The sequence below is a fragment of the Chironomus tepperi genome, unplaced genomic scaffold (genome assembly GCF_022539635.2).
Source record: "Chironomus tepperi strain 1889 unplaced genomic scaffold, CSIRO-AGI_Ctep_v1 contig_425, whole genome shotgun sequence".
NCBI lineage: Eukaryota > Metazoa > Arthropoda > Insecta > Diptera > Chironomidae > Chironomus > Chironomus tepperi.
In genome coordinates this window covers 512157-525486 of record NW_027226547.1, presented here as the reverse complement: position 1 = coordinate 525486, position 13330 = coordinate 512157, and positions in this window count along the sequence as shown.

The following is a 13330-nucleotide window of genomic DNA, read 5'->3' as shown; positions in this document are numbered from 1 at the left end:
GTGCAGAGATTTTCAACAACCTTAAATTTTAACAATTTGTAAGATAAGCATACAAGCAGCTTCTATGTAAAATCTTCGTTAAATCGATAATTTGTATGGCATTCGTGTTCTATAGAATCTAGATTTTAAAGAGATTATGGATGAGTATAAGGGCATAATTTGAATATTTATCAATCATTAATAGCACATTTTCTACAGATCTTTTAAATAAGGTCTTCAAGTCTGACATTGTAGATGGCTAATGATCATGAGAACGTTCAAAAAATTCATGGAAGGAAGCTGGTGACAAAGACAATATTGTACTTGGTATTGAAAATTGGCAAAACGGTATTCAACGATAGGACCAGTTTCAGGTGGAATCTAAGGGAGACCATAGATCACAATTAATCTGTACGGTCAGCGAACTAAGTAATTAGAATAATATATTTATTCTTTTATTTGAATTTCTATAAGTTTATTTCTTTATAATTTAACCAACTAATGATGTAGAAATATTTAGCAATTTTTTAACAATTAACAAAATGTCTTTACTGCTTTAAATCATACAAAGTATTTGCTACTTTTGCAATTCTTTATCTCAATTTGAGATTTGATTTACTACCGAGAAAACTGCCTGATTCTCTTGCAGACAGCATAAATGAATTACAGCTTAATGTAAAGTGTTTTTCTATTGTTAGCTACCTAAGTGTTTTAAAAAAAAATCTTGTTTAATTTTTAATTTGATTTATTTAATTTTAATGGGATGTAATTAATTGGTTAATTGGTTTCAGTTTAAATCATGTTATTAAAGCTTTAACAAGATGTGATTGATTAATTTTGTAATTTAAAGTGAAATTGTTGTAGAAAAGACGTTAACAGCCGTTTACAGAATTATATAATAAACGAATAAGGAACGATCCATACAATTTTAATGGTCATAAGTCTCAAAAACTCACATACCGAATCTATTCCGAATTTATTAAAAATATTGAATTGAAATAAATTTATTAATCAGCTGTTTGAAATAATGATGAATCGAGAGAATGGTTCCTGCATGCTATGAGTATCGAGCCGAGCATCTTGTGTTCAGAATAAGACAAAATTATTCTTGATAAAAATATATTAAAAATTCATTAAAATTTTCTGGTAGATGACCACCGCACAGCATCTAATTATCAATGCTTAGAGTGCTAATAGACTGACAAGCATCAATAATGATTTTATGGCAACAACAACAAAAAAAAACAATTTACCGGCATCATGTCTGTATTGCGTGCGCAAGTCATAAACGAATCATTGAAAACGAAAATGAGAAAATCATGTGGCATGTGAATGAGCATTTAACATAAATGATTATTATTAATATTATGGGTATGTATCACTGTTATACGTCCATAACAAAAGGCTTCCACATATAGCTCGAAAATTGAAAATTGCAAGAACATTAAATGAAAAATTTATTTAAATATTCATCGACCTTAATTTATAGCTTAATGATCTGCATTTCATTAATATATGATGATAGTTATGGCGAACATTTAAGATGAGCATGCTGAATACCCGGAACCTTTAAAAATATTTTTACTGTCTTATCGAAGAACACAAAAATTCACAAATGCTGTAAAAATCAGTTATTGGAATTTAGTGGTCAAATATTTGTTATTATGCATCTCATTTGGAATCTTCATTCATTAATATTCAGCAATTACAATTTAACAGGATGCAGTGAATTGAGATTTATCATTGAGATTTGACGATTTTCAAGTAGATTTCAATATAATCATTAACATGTGCATGCAGATGGATATGTTTAAACAATGTGCAATAATAACAATTGTGCAATTTTAATATTTTTGCATTCATTCACTCAAAGTATTAAGAGTATGAAATCCTTGCATTCTCTTTTTGTACTGTGCAAATTAATAATGATGAACTATCAATACATAAAATATAAAAATTATTTCTTGATTAATAATTTTCCGAGAATGGTGAAGTGATACATTTACATACAGTATAAGGATTTAACGAGTTTGATGAATATGCTTTAAGTAGAGCTGCTGTATAAAGCTGTATCATCATTTCAATGGGATTTCTTAAAAGCAATTAAAAATATTGATCATTATGAATTGATTGTCTGTCGTTCAATGTCATAAAATAGTGATTGAATATACTTTGTTGTTAATTTGCTGAGGGTCTATTGGTTTTCAGATGTATTGTAGAAGTAAGGAACTGATCATTTATTATGATATGGTAGAGCAAAAATAATAAATGAACGACCCCTAAGGGTCCGTACTCGAAGTTCACTTATTTCATAACGCTTGTGGATGAAAGTGAAGATTTTGTAGAGTCCATAGGAAGAGGGTCAATTTTTGGTGTTACGTAACAAGTGAACGACCCCTAACAGGATTTAGAATTTAATTTATTCGTAAAGCTCGAGTTTGTTCTAATAGAAAAAATAATAGAATAAATTGAGAATCTTCATAAAGACAAAATATTCAAATCAAATTTTACATCCAGAAAGAAGTTCATCAAGAGGCTGCTTCTCAATTTTAACCTTCATAATGTCTAAATTTGTTTATACTTAAAATATTCATGTCGCTTATAAAATCAACAAATCTATTTGTATTTATTGTATTCAGACAATTTACAGAGAGACATAACAAAATTTACTCTATGATTTAGTTATTTTATTTTATGATACTATAGCACGATTTATTCGCTATTCACATGTCATCAAAATGATCTTATTTTTAATGCTTATTCCATTTTCATTTTGATTCAGAATAGAAAAAATGTTGAGAATAGCACGTTTAAGTTAGAGAAGATGAATGAAGCTTGATGCTGTATGACATGAACATGCTTTTTCATCACTTCTGCATCAACAACATCATCGTGGCTTATAGATTTGTTTAAAGAGCTTTTTTGCAAATTAAATTGCAAATTGCTCAATGTCTCGTCACTTTTTTTTCTTCTGTTTTTTTCACTACACACATAAGTACATGTGAACGATTATGGTATTGCATAACTTTTAATTCTTTTTTATTTCTCATTTTCATCTCATTTTCCCATGCTCATGTGCATGAAGATTTTATGAATTGCACATTTAAATGCAATTATGTTTTTTATGACTTGGAAAATTAATACAGAAGAAAAAATCGAGTTAGGTACTTTTTGGTTGTACTTTTTATTGTTATTTCTAATATGATGTGGTGTTGTTATGTCACTTAATTGCTGAAATATTTAGAGTTGGCTGATTTACTGCTTAATTGTTTTTAAACAGGAACAAAATGAGTTTAAAGCATGCTTAAGTGTAGAATGATTTGCGAAACCACATTAAACATTAAAAACCTCTTAATTCCTTTACGAAGTTTAAACCTTTTATGATAATTATAATTTCTGAAACAGCATTATGGAGTTATATAAAGATTATCATTAATAATATATTATCTGTTCAACTTATTGAACTTAAAGCAGCCTCATCTCATTAATTATTAAATTCGTTAGATTTCAAAATCCTTAAATGTGATAAACCAAAATAAGAAGTATGACGCACCATTAAAAACGGTCATAAATTGAAGATTTTGTATAAGGCTGAATTCTCATTTTCATCCTCAACTTTTCCTTACATAATACTCAAATAATCCTAAAATATTGCAGATTTTGCAAAATTTGTTCATCTTTTGATTATTACACCCGAGTAGCACAATGCGGTGAACCACGTTTTATGTCGTAAAAATGGATTGAAATCAGTCGTCACGGTGCAGCCAGAACTTCACACATTATCATTAGTATGATAACATACCGGTGCACTTGCAAACACGATATGCAGTTCGGGTGAGTCACAAAACTGAACAAAAAATTGAATATAAATTTGTGGTATGCAGATTTGGTATCAAAAATTTAAATATTCCTAAATTTCAATGCTTTATATTAAAATTCATCCAACTCTGAAAAAATAAAGTCACGAAAAAGATCATGAAGCTCAAAATAAGTCGAAAATGAACTGAATGATTGAGTTAATTGAATAATAAAAAAAAAAATTCAAGATCAAAAGTGATTGCAATGAGATAGTTTGTGGCCGTAACTTTCAATACAATAATGGAAACGAATCATCTTTATAAAGAAGTTCTTTTCAGCATGATTCATTACCGATTTTTTTGTACAATGACAGTTTTCTTTGTTTAAAAGATGGCTTGCGGCTTTTTGAGCTTCAATAAATGAATGACAAAAAGAGGAAATGAAAGCAAAGTGTTGTTTAGGTAATTTTTATTTCAATAGTAAAGGTCAGGAAATAGCTGTTGATATTGACAGCTTTAAAGATTTTTGATCTCGTGTTCTACAAATTATGGAAACTTCCAAATATCCCAATACACTCCAAAAAAAATCCAGTGCTTATTGACATGATGAGCTTAGGGATATGCCAAGGATATGCAAACAGATTTCAAAAATCATGATGACTTTGGGATATTTAAGAGTTTCCATGCCTTGCTTATACTTTATATATACGTTTTTAGATAATTTACACAAATAGCAGAATTCTTATTAAAATCTAATATTTAATTCTTTAAAGCATAATTAAACGTCAAAAGCATCCAAGATGACGTGATGTAAAAATGATTTATAGTACTGAGATTATGCTTCAAAGATATTGATCACAATCTATATTAAACAAGTAAAAAATTCGTATTTTTTCAAACTACGCACGGATCATAATTAATATTGATGAACATTTAGCAGTGCTGATGATGCATACAATACGTCTGCAACACTCATTTATTTATCCTATAAAAAAATAAATTTTTAACTCACAAAGTATATTATTTTACACTTAAATCTATTAGCTGTAAATTGTTGCTTTTTTATTTGCTGAATTTGCAATTCAGCAGTTCATAAATCGTTCATAATCATGATTCTTTTATTAATATTTAGGCATTTTAAAATTGCTATAAATCATACATATTAATAGCTTCTTAAAGTAAGTATAAATTTCATGCAGAGAATTATGAATAATAAAAAGACTCATTGGTCACTAAGCTCTTTTAATTCTCATTCCTTGATTTAATGCAAGTTGGCATCTCAAAATTGAATGCATCATCAGCATTGCTCAGAATGCAAAAATCTACAATTGATACTAATTATAACATGGTAAAAAATCACGATTTTAATGTAATTAATTAGGAGGCACATAATGTGTAAGTCAGTGTGTAAGCTGTAACATGTGGTTTGATACTCAAAATGCAAAAAAAAGAATAATAAGACAGCAATACGATCATTAGCATTACATTGTGAGCTTAATCTTCACAAAATATTTACATCATTTTTTTTTTGCACGGATTGAGTATCCATTAGTGTCGCAACTATGCTATTTCATCTCTGACATTGTAGATATATTGAATTGAAATTGTTTAGTGTTCGTGAAAAAATTTGGAGAATTTAAAAAAAATATTAAAAAATTCTTTCAACATTTTAAGATTAATGAACGCAGATTTCAAATATTAACAAAAAAAAAAACTTGATGCTCTGAACTTTTATTCAAATTGATGATCAATTCATGATTAAAATTTATTAACGCAGAAGATTCTATGGGTAGGAACAAGTACACTATAATTTTGACAGTCTAATAAAAAAATATTGAAAATTAATTCATAGAACTAAGAAACAATTTTTCAAAATTACTTATAATTGGTGCTTTTAGTGTACTTAAGGAATACTTACTTATTATAAATAATTCATCCTAAATCACTCGACAATTCATATAATAATGAGCAATTCAATTCATGATTCTTTATTCAAAATTTATTAATTCTATATTTTTCGTGTAATAATAACTGATGAGCAGCAATATTACTTTCACATAAATAGTCACGGCGTTGAACCTCAATCAATCAGCTTCTGTTAGCGGAAATAGCGTGGGATCTTTATTCTGTTGAGTGCTTAAAGGTCAAATTGTATTTATTTTTGAAAGTAAATCTGATTTATTATTAATGAGATTACATCTGATATTCCGGTCTAATATGAAGTTATCATATGATCGCATTAATTCCAATTTGATTGTTTTGATTGAAATTTAGCGTTAAAAATATATTAAATGTCAAAAAAGTTCATCAGGTCATCAACAAAATCTGAAAATTTCATTTGATTCCAAAAAATCTTTATAAGAATACAAATAGTCACAAAAAAACACACGTAGATTATATTTTTCTCGTGTAGAATTTATTCTCTTATCGATCCATGGAATTCACAACTACAGTCATACTTCCCCATTCTAAATCGAGTCATGATTGTAGTTGTGAAAGAAAATTTCCCCTCCGAAAATCCCATTTAGTTGTATTAGTAAAAGGATGAAAGTTGTCTGCGAAAAATTATGGGAAAAATTCACGATTTTTCATTCTCAAGTTTGTAAAAAGCACTTTCATCTCACGTGTGTGATTTATAATACGCTAAGCTGTCACATCGACTTCCGGTAATCGGTGCAAATTTTTCAGTTCCTATCTTCAGGCCCCTATCGTTAATTTTTCCTTTTTTCATAAAGCTTTCATTTCTATCAAAATGAACTTATGTATATACCAACCATATTACATTATTTTCCTCATGACGAGGCACAGAATTACGCACTAATACTATAGCACGTATGAAGGCATTATGGTTGAACGTCGCGAAAATTTTTTGTAGCAACATGAAAGCTCATTGAATATTTATCAAAATAAATAAATAATCATAATTTCTAAGTTTTTCTTATTGTGCTATAAGGAAGTGTCAACGACAGCACTTTAGAAATTTTTCATTGTCAAAAATGACTTAGAGGCTTATCACTTCTTTTAAAATTTGATTGTGAAGCCATAGGAAAATAGAATAGATGAATAAATTAAATAAGTTTTTCGAATTTCTTTTTGAGTTTCAAGGACTTTCCACATTGATTTTGACAAATGCGGCGATTACATAAACGGATTTTATTGTGGGATATCGAAAAGAACTTTTACGTGCTAAGAATGTTTAAAATTTTCATAGATAACATTTTGATAGATTTATTGGAAAATGTTGGCATGAAAAGAAGCTTAAAAATCTTTATGGATTTTTAATGATTTAATGCTGCTTTAGAAACTGAATATGATAATTTTCAGAAACTTTAAAGTCTTTATAGACAGGTCTGAAATTGTTGAAGATTGAATAATTCACATAAAATCCCATTATGTATCATAAGATTAAAAAGCCTGAAGGAACTTGAAATTTCCAATTATTTTTTGAATATATGAGTTGCTGCACAAAATCTAACAATCCTGACTATGCCATTATCATTATCACATATCAGCCCGAGCGTCACAAATGAAGAAGACTCCTTTACGGATCTTAAAGGTCCATGTGAACACCAAATTTAGATGTCTTCCATTCGGTGTTAATAAAAGAGGTTAACTATTCGCTTGCAAGACTTTCTTCATTTTTCCACTCGGGCAATGGCTTCACGAACAACTTTAATCATCAATATTATAGCACTGAGCCAAAAATACTTTAAAAAAGCAATCAATCCTTATCGGTTTGAACTAATTTAGTTGTTACGATGAAGTAATGACTAAATATAAATCTTCTGCTTGCTCATTCATTCATACGCCCATGCAATTCATTTCTCTTATTTGGAATACTGCACACAATACAGTTTTTGTATATTTGCACATTAGGAATTGTGGTGCATACATGCCATTTGACATACTTTTACTTTTACCTATGCTTTATTTTCATTCAGAAGATTGATTACTGGCTGACTGTTTAGGTCATCTCATGGAACAGTATTGAGATGTAATTTTTTTCAGTATGTTTATTTTATTCGAGGAAAAAAAATATTGGACATTGAAAGTGATTTATTGTAATCGACAGTTCATTAAGGAAAATAGCGTCTTAATTGACAATCTTCACATTCACTTCTCCTACTTGGTTACGATATTACTCGCTTACGGAAAATTGTTTCTTTTTCTGAGCTTAATTTAATTATGTCATACATAAAGTACATGAAGTTTGCGAAGTAAAACTGTAGCAGTAAAAAAAAGCATGCATATAATCATCATGATGATATATATAAAGAATGGCAGAAGAACTGAAAGATGTGAAGTGAATGTAAAAACACTCACAAGTTAATATACGACCTCGGGGAGCTTCATGCATATTCACACGAATTCCCATTTTAAATAAATTTATGAATCCCATTTGGTAAGTGATTTAATTTTGTCGTGATTTGGTGCCAGCATATTTTTAGAATTTTAAGAAAATCAAATTAAAGGATTCAAACTGAAAATTAATTTACTGCTGATTTTATTGGAAATGCGAATATAAATCAAACTTTTAAAATGCACGAATCATTTCGGTAAATAGAAAAACATGAGTACAGAAGCACTAGATTCAGTGCTAGAGGTAGTATTTATATTTTAAAGTCATAAGCAATTAATATGCCAACATGTAGCACGTACACTTAATACTTTACGGTAAATATGAAGGAACGAGCTAGTTAAAGAGGATTGATTATGTTTATTGTTATAGTTGTTGATTATACATGTCCCGAAATAGATTCATACAGAAATGGACATCAAAATTCAATTGAACTGATGATGATACACATTTCCTCTGTCAATAAGCTTCAATTTACATTCAAATTTCCTTGCAAATTTTTTCTATTATGAAATAATGTTTTGATGTTACAGCAATGACTGATGTTCGAGGTCAGTCATGGAAAAGACGTCTCATTAAGTCTTGTGAAATGCAAAATTTATGCTTATATTTCTCATGAGCATTTGGATACATTGTATTCATGGAAATATCCAAAAGATTGTATTTTTTTTGAAATAAGAAAGTTCATAAAAGTTTTATACATGAAGTATGTTGAATCACTTTTCTTCTTGACTTCCTACGCGATAATTAAAATATAAATGGTTTGCAATTTTTCCCAATGAAAGAGATTAAGTTATTAAGAAACTCTTTAACGACATTTCTTCATTTTTTTATCATTTTAATTTCATTGGATTTGAGCAATTAAACACTCAATTGTTTTAATGACTCCGAGACATTTCAATCAGATTTGTTGACAGAACATTTGAAGTTATAGATTTTTATAGAGTAAGATATAAAGAAGCAATTTAATTGAGTGTATTTTTCACTCCGTAGACACGATCATTTTGGATAAGAGCTGTAGGTAAATGTAATGTCTGAGCAGATTAGAATCTGGAAAATCTAGTTATATTTAGGAGATTCTGCCAGTAAGGCCCGGGAGATGGATAAATCAGGTAATAAAGTTTGTCTCTCTCCACTTTTTTGTCACTTTTGATACATTTTTGTCATTTTTTCCATTGTTTGTCCTTTGTCACCTGGGTTCCCTTCTTCGATAGGGCTTTGTGGTCAAATGGTTTGGACACGTGAAATCGATTCTCTCCAGACAGCAGTCTCTCAATCATTCTAGTGAGTGTCGTCAATATAAAACTAGAATGCGTCAAGATTAAGTTTTATGAAGAACAAGGTGACTTTATTGTGATTCTAGTAAAAGTTGGTTAGTCTTTAATAGAATGAGCATAACAATATTCATTCATTCCTCATAAGTTTCTGATCATAATGTGATTTTCCTTCAATTAAAACTTTCGCAATATTATTACTAATTTCCATAGCAACTGCATGTTGTTTATTGCATTTATAATATTGAAAGTTTTTCATTGCTAAAGCTTCACACCAGCATCAACAAGAATAGAATGGAACTCATTAAAGATGAATGTTTCACGAATAGAATTTACTTTGATAATCTTATGATGATGATTGTGCAACATTTTATCTAGACACAGAAAATATTTCTGAATTTAGGTCAGTTTAATTATGAATTACATTCAGACATGTTCATCCACGTGAATGTAAACATATTGTGAAAATTGATACTCAATACTTCATGAATGACTTTTATTACGTATATCCGTAGATGCACAAATGAATAATTGAAATGCATTGCTTAAAATAATGACATTCTGATGTCAATGTAATCCGATAATTTAATTTAACAAACTTTATGCAAAAACTTAATTAAAGTTGACTAAAATAATGCAAAATTTAATTCAATCAGTAACTAAGTTTAAATCAATTTATTCCATACATATCATTTGATTGGATATAATTGATATAATTGAAATAGGGTTCAGTAATGATTTTTGAATTTTGCATTATTAGACTGTTCCTTATAGTTCGTTCAAGGCTGTAGACCTGCAAAATTCAACTGGATATTCTTAAGAATATTTCAAAGATGGTCTTTAGGATGTCAATAGTAAGAATACAATTGAGATGAAATTATTCAAATTACAATTATAGACACAGACCATACCCAAAGTGACTGAATCCATTTGTTCAACCGTACTAAATTAATTTGCATATTTAATGAAGGAACGACTGCTCATTAAACACTTTAGTATTCTAATTGTGATAATTTTGTACCTCTTTTAATGAATAAAAATTTTCGAGTCATAAATATCTTTTCCTTTTTTTATTTCTGACTTTTGATGAGCCTAGAAAGGTAACAGCATTCAAATTGACAGAAGTAATAAAATTTTATTTTCAATGTCACATAAAATGATGTGTAGCATCATCGATTAAATATAGACCATCATGACAGCATCCGTAACAACATCGTAAAAATTAATAAGAGCATGATCAACTCGATATTGAAATTGAGATGTGCTTTTGTACATTCTTCCGACAGTTAAAATTGCCACAGAGACCTTAAATGGCGATCAACATAATTTAGATTGATGATTTGCCACTTAATCATTGCAATTCTTCTTTGCTTATGATTTATTGATGTATGAAAACGCGCATCTATGTACTTTTTCATATTCCTCCTTCTCTTATTCCATAAAAGCTTCTCGAATCATATGATTAATTGGAGCGGCAGGTGATATATTAATGTGATAGATTCAAGTTTCATTCAATATAATTTGAGCCGTACAAGTGAGAAGTTGTTGTAGATCAATAAAAGCTCTGTTTATTACAGAGATGAGCAATCATTTGTAAGCTACGGCACACAGCAGTATATAATGTTTGAAGGGCACAGTCTTATGAGCTGGAGGTTCTGTGATTATTGTACTACACTCTTTAGACCTGCAGTTTATAACTTTCTTGGATTCAAACTATTTTCTACCTCTAAACATTACAAAAAAACACTTGCTATCGTCATAAGACTTGATGTAACCTGCATTGTACCCAGTTGAAATTCGTGTGAGCAATACAGTAACTAGTACATCCTTGTATACCTAGCAATGGAGACACGGAGACGAATCGAGCTTCGTAATTAAAATGGTGAAATGGAAAAAGAGCTTCGAAGATTAGTCATGACCTGGGATTGAGCCTAGGATATTTGCATCGTAAGTCCAACGCTCTAAAATTTAGGTCACTGATGTTATTTCACCACAATGGCACAACTCAACCCTGGAAAAATTTTCGCAAAACATCTGAGATTTTTCACGGCACGACAGTGTGTCGTGACAAACAGGTTGCTACCACTGGCATATTTTTTTTATTATGTAACGCTACTTTGCAACTATTCATTACCATTAACATTGCGTGATAATTTAATAAACAGAAATTTAAAATGCATAAATACGTGCTAAAAATCGACTGACAAAATCCCACTCAACAATAATTTTGTAATTATTAATTGGTATTAAAATTACCCTTAATATGTGACACAATTGCACATGCACATTTTCTTTTGCTGTAGATCCCACAGCAAATAAACACTATTTATATAAACATTGCTTCTAGCATGATGCGAAGATATTTGAAGCAATGCTTATGTTGTACGATTATATGGCAAAGGTGAAGAAATAATGTTTTTCAATGGCATGACTTTGATGACATGAAGCTGAATACTTTCTGTTATTATTTCTACTACTCCATGTTCTTAACTTATTTAATTTAATATTCTTGGAAATTATAAAATTTATTTAAAACGACTGAAGCTTACTTCTACAATTCTACAAGCTTGTAATTTTAAAATGGATGTAGCGTACAATGAGAAACTTTCATCATGTTTAGTTATGTCCCGAGTACAGTTTTTTATTCCTCTTTGTAACTTTTATTTAATTTTCCAGAATATTGCCATAAACTTCAAATTTTTGCATAAAATGAAAGTTATTGAATTATTTCCATAATTTTATTCAAATCTCCCGACCAGCACAAAATTTTCATGTCTGTCAAATGGTTGCCATGAGATATCCAAAGTACAATTTTCATATTTGCTTCCATTAAAATTGTCTTTTCGATGACGTGTGGCCGCCAATTGGCAACCATGAATAACTTGTGCCTATCGGGACTTGCTGATCATATCTGGAAGATAGAAAGTTCTATTAAGCTTGAATCTTAAATTGGAAAATTGCTCAATTGGCTGTTGCCAAGGGAAAATCGTTAAATCATCAACAAAATTAGGATTGAGGCAAAATAAAGCAACTGTATGCTCAATTTTATTGAACTTGAAAATGCAGACTTTGAACTATTACGTCGAGAAATAAAAAATAATGATGGAAGGAAAGAGGAAAAGAAAATATAAAATGCTGATGTCAAAAGTTCACAGCTTTATTAAAAATTCATTGACGTAATAAACGGAACCACTAATGCAAGCAACTTTTACTATTTTATTTTTTAAATTTGTAAAAAAATATGAATGCTTTTCATGCAGATTTCTATTGTTCTCGGATTTCCGACTTTATCAAACATCCATTTTTAAATTGTGGATTGTGTTCTGAATAAGAATGTTAGAATTAGGATTCTTATGCTTCAGAATGTGATCGACATACTTTTAGATGAAAATTCAGTGATTAAAATTTTAAACTTTTAGCAATATGCTGTTATTTGATGATTTTTCCTTAACTGTCAATTAGCATAGATAGTGCTGTGATGTCATGAAATCATAACGTCAGGGACAATTCCAGAAATCTTCAAATAGAGGGGTCCAAAAAGCAAAAATATTTTTAAAACAACAGTCTTAGTCGTAAAAATTTTGTGCTGAGTTTATGAACAAATTAGGGGATTCAAATCTCCCAAAATCCTCCCCAGGTTACTTCTATGCATCACGTGCAAAATAAAGTACGTCAGGATTCCATGCTAACATGCTCATTCTGTTCAAAATAACTAACATTACACTACCAATATTTGATTCCAGCAAAATAAAGTTTATGTTCTTCTTAATTCATTTTCCAATGCATGCAACTTGAAGTGCAAATAACTTGCTTTGTAAATATTAATGGAAAATTCCGCATGCAAGATTTTTTTTAATTCACTTAAAGTTTTGTAATTAAATTTATTCTAGAAAAACTGCAACTTTGTTTAATTTACTTTGAGA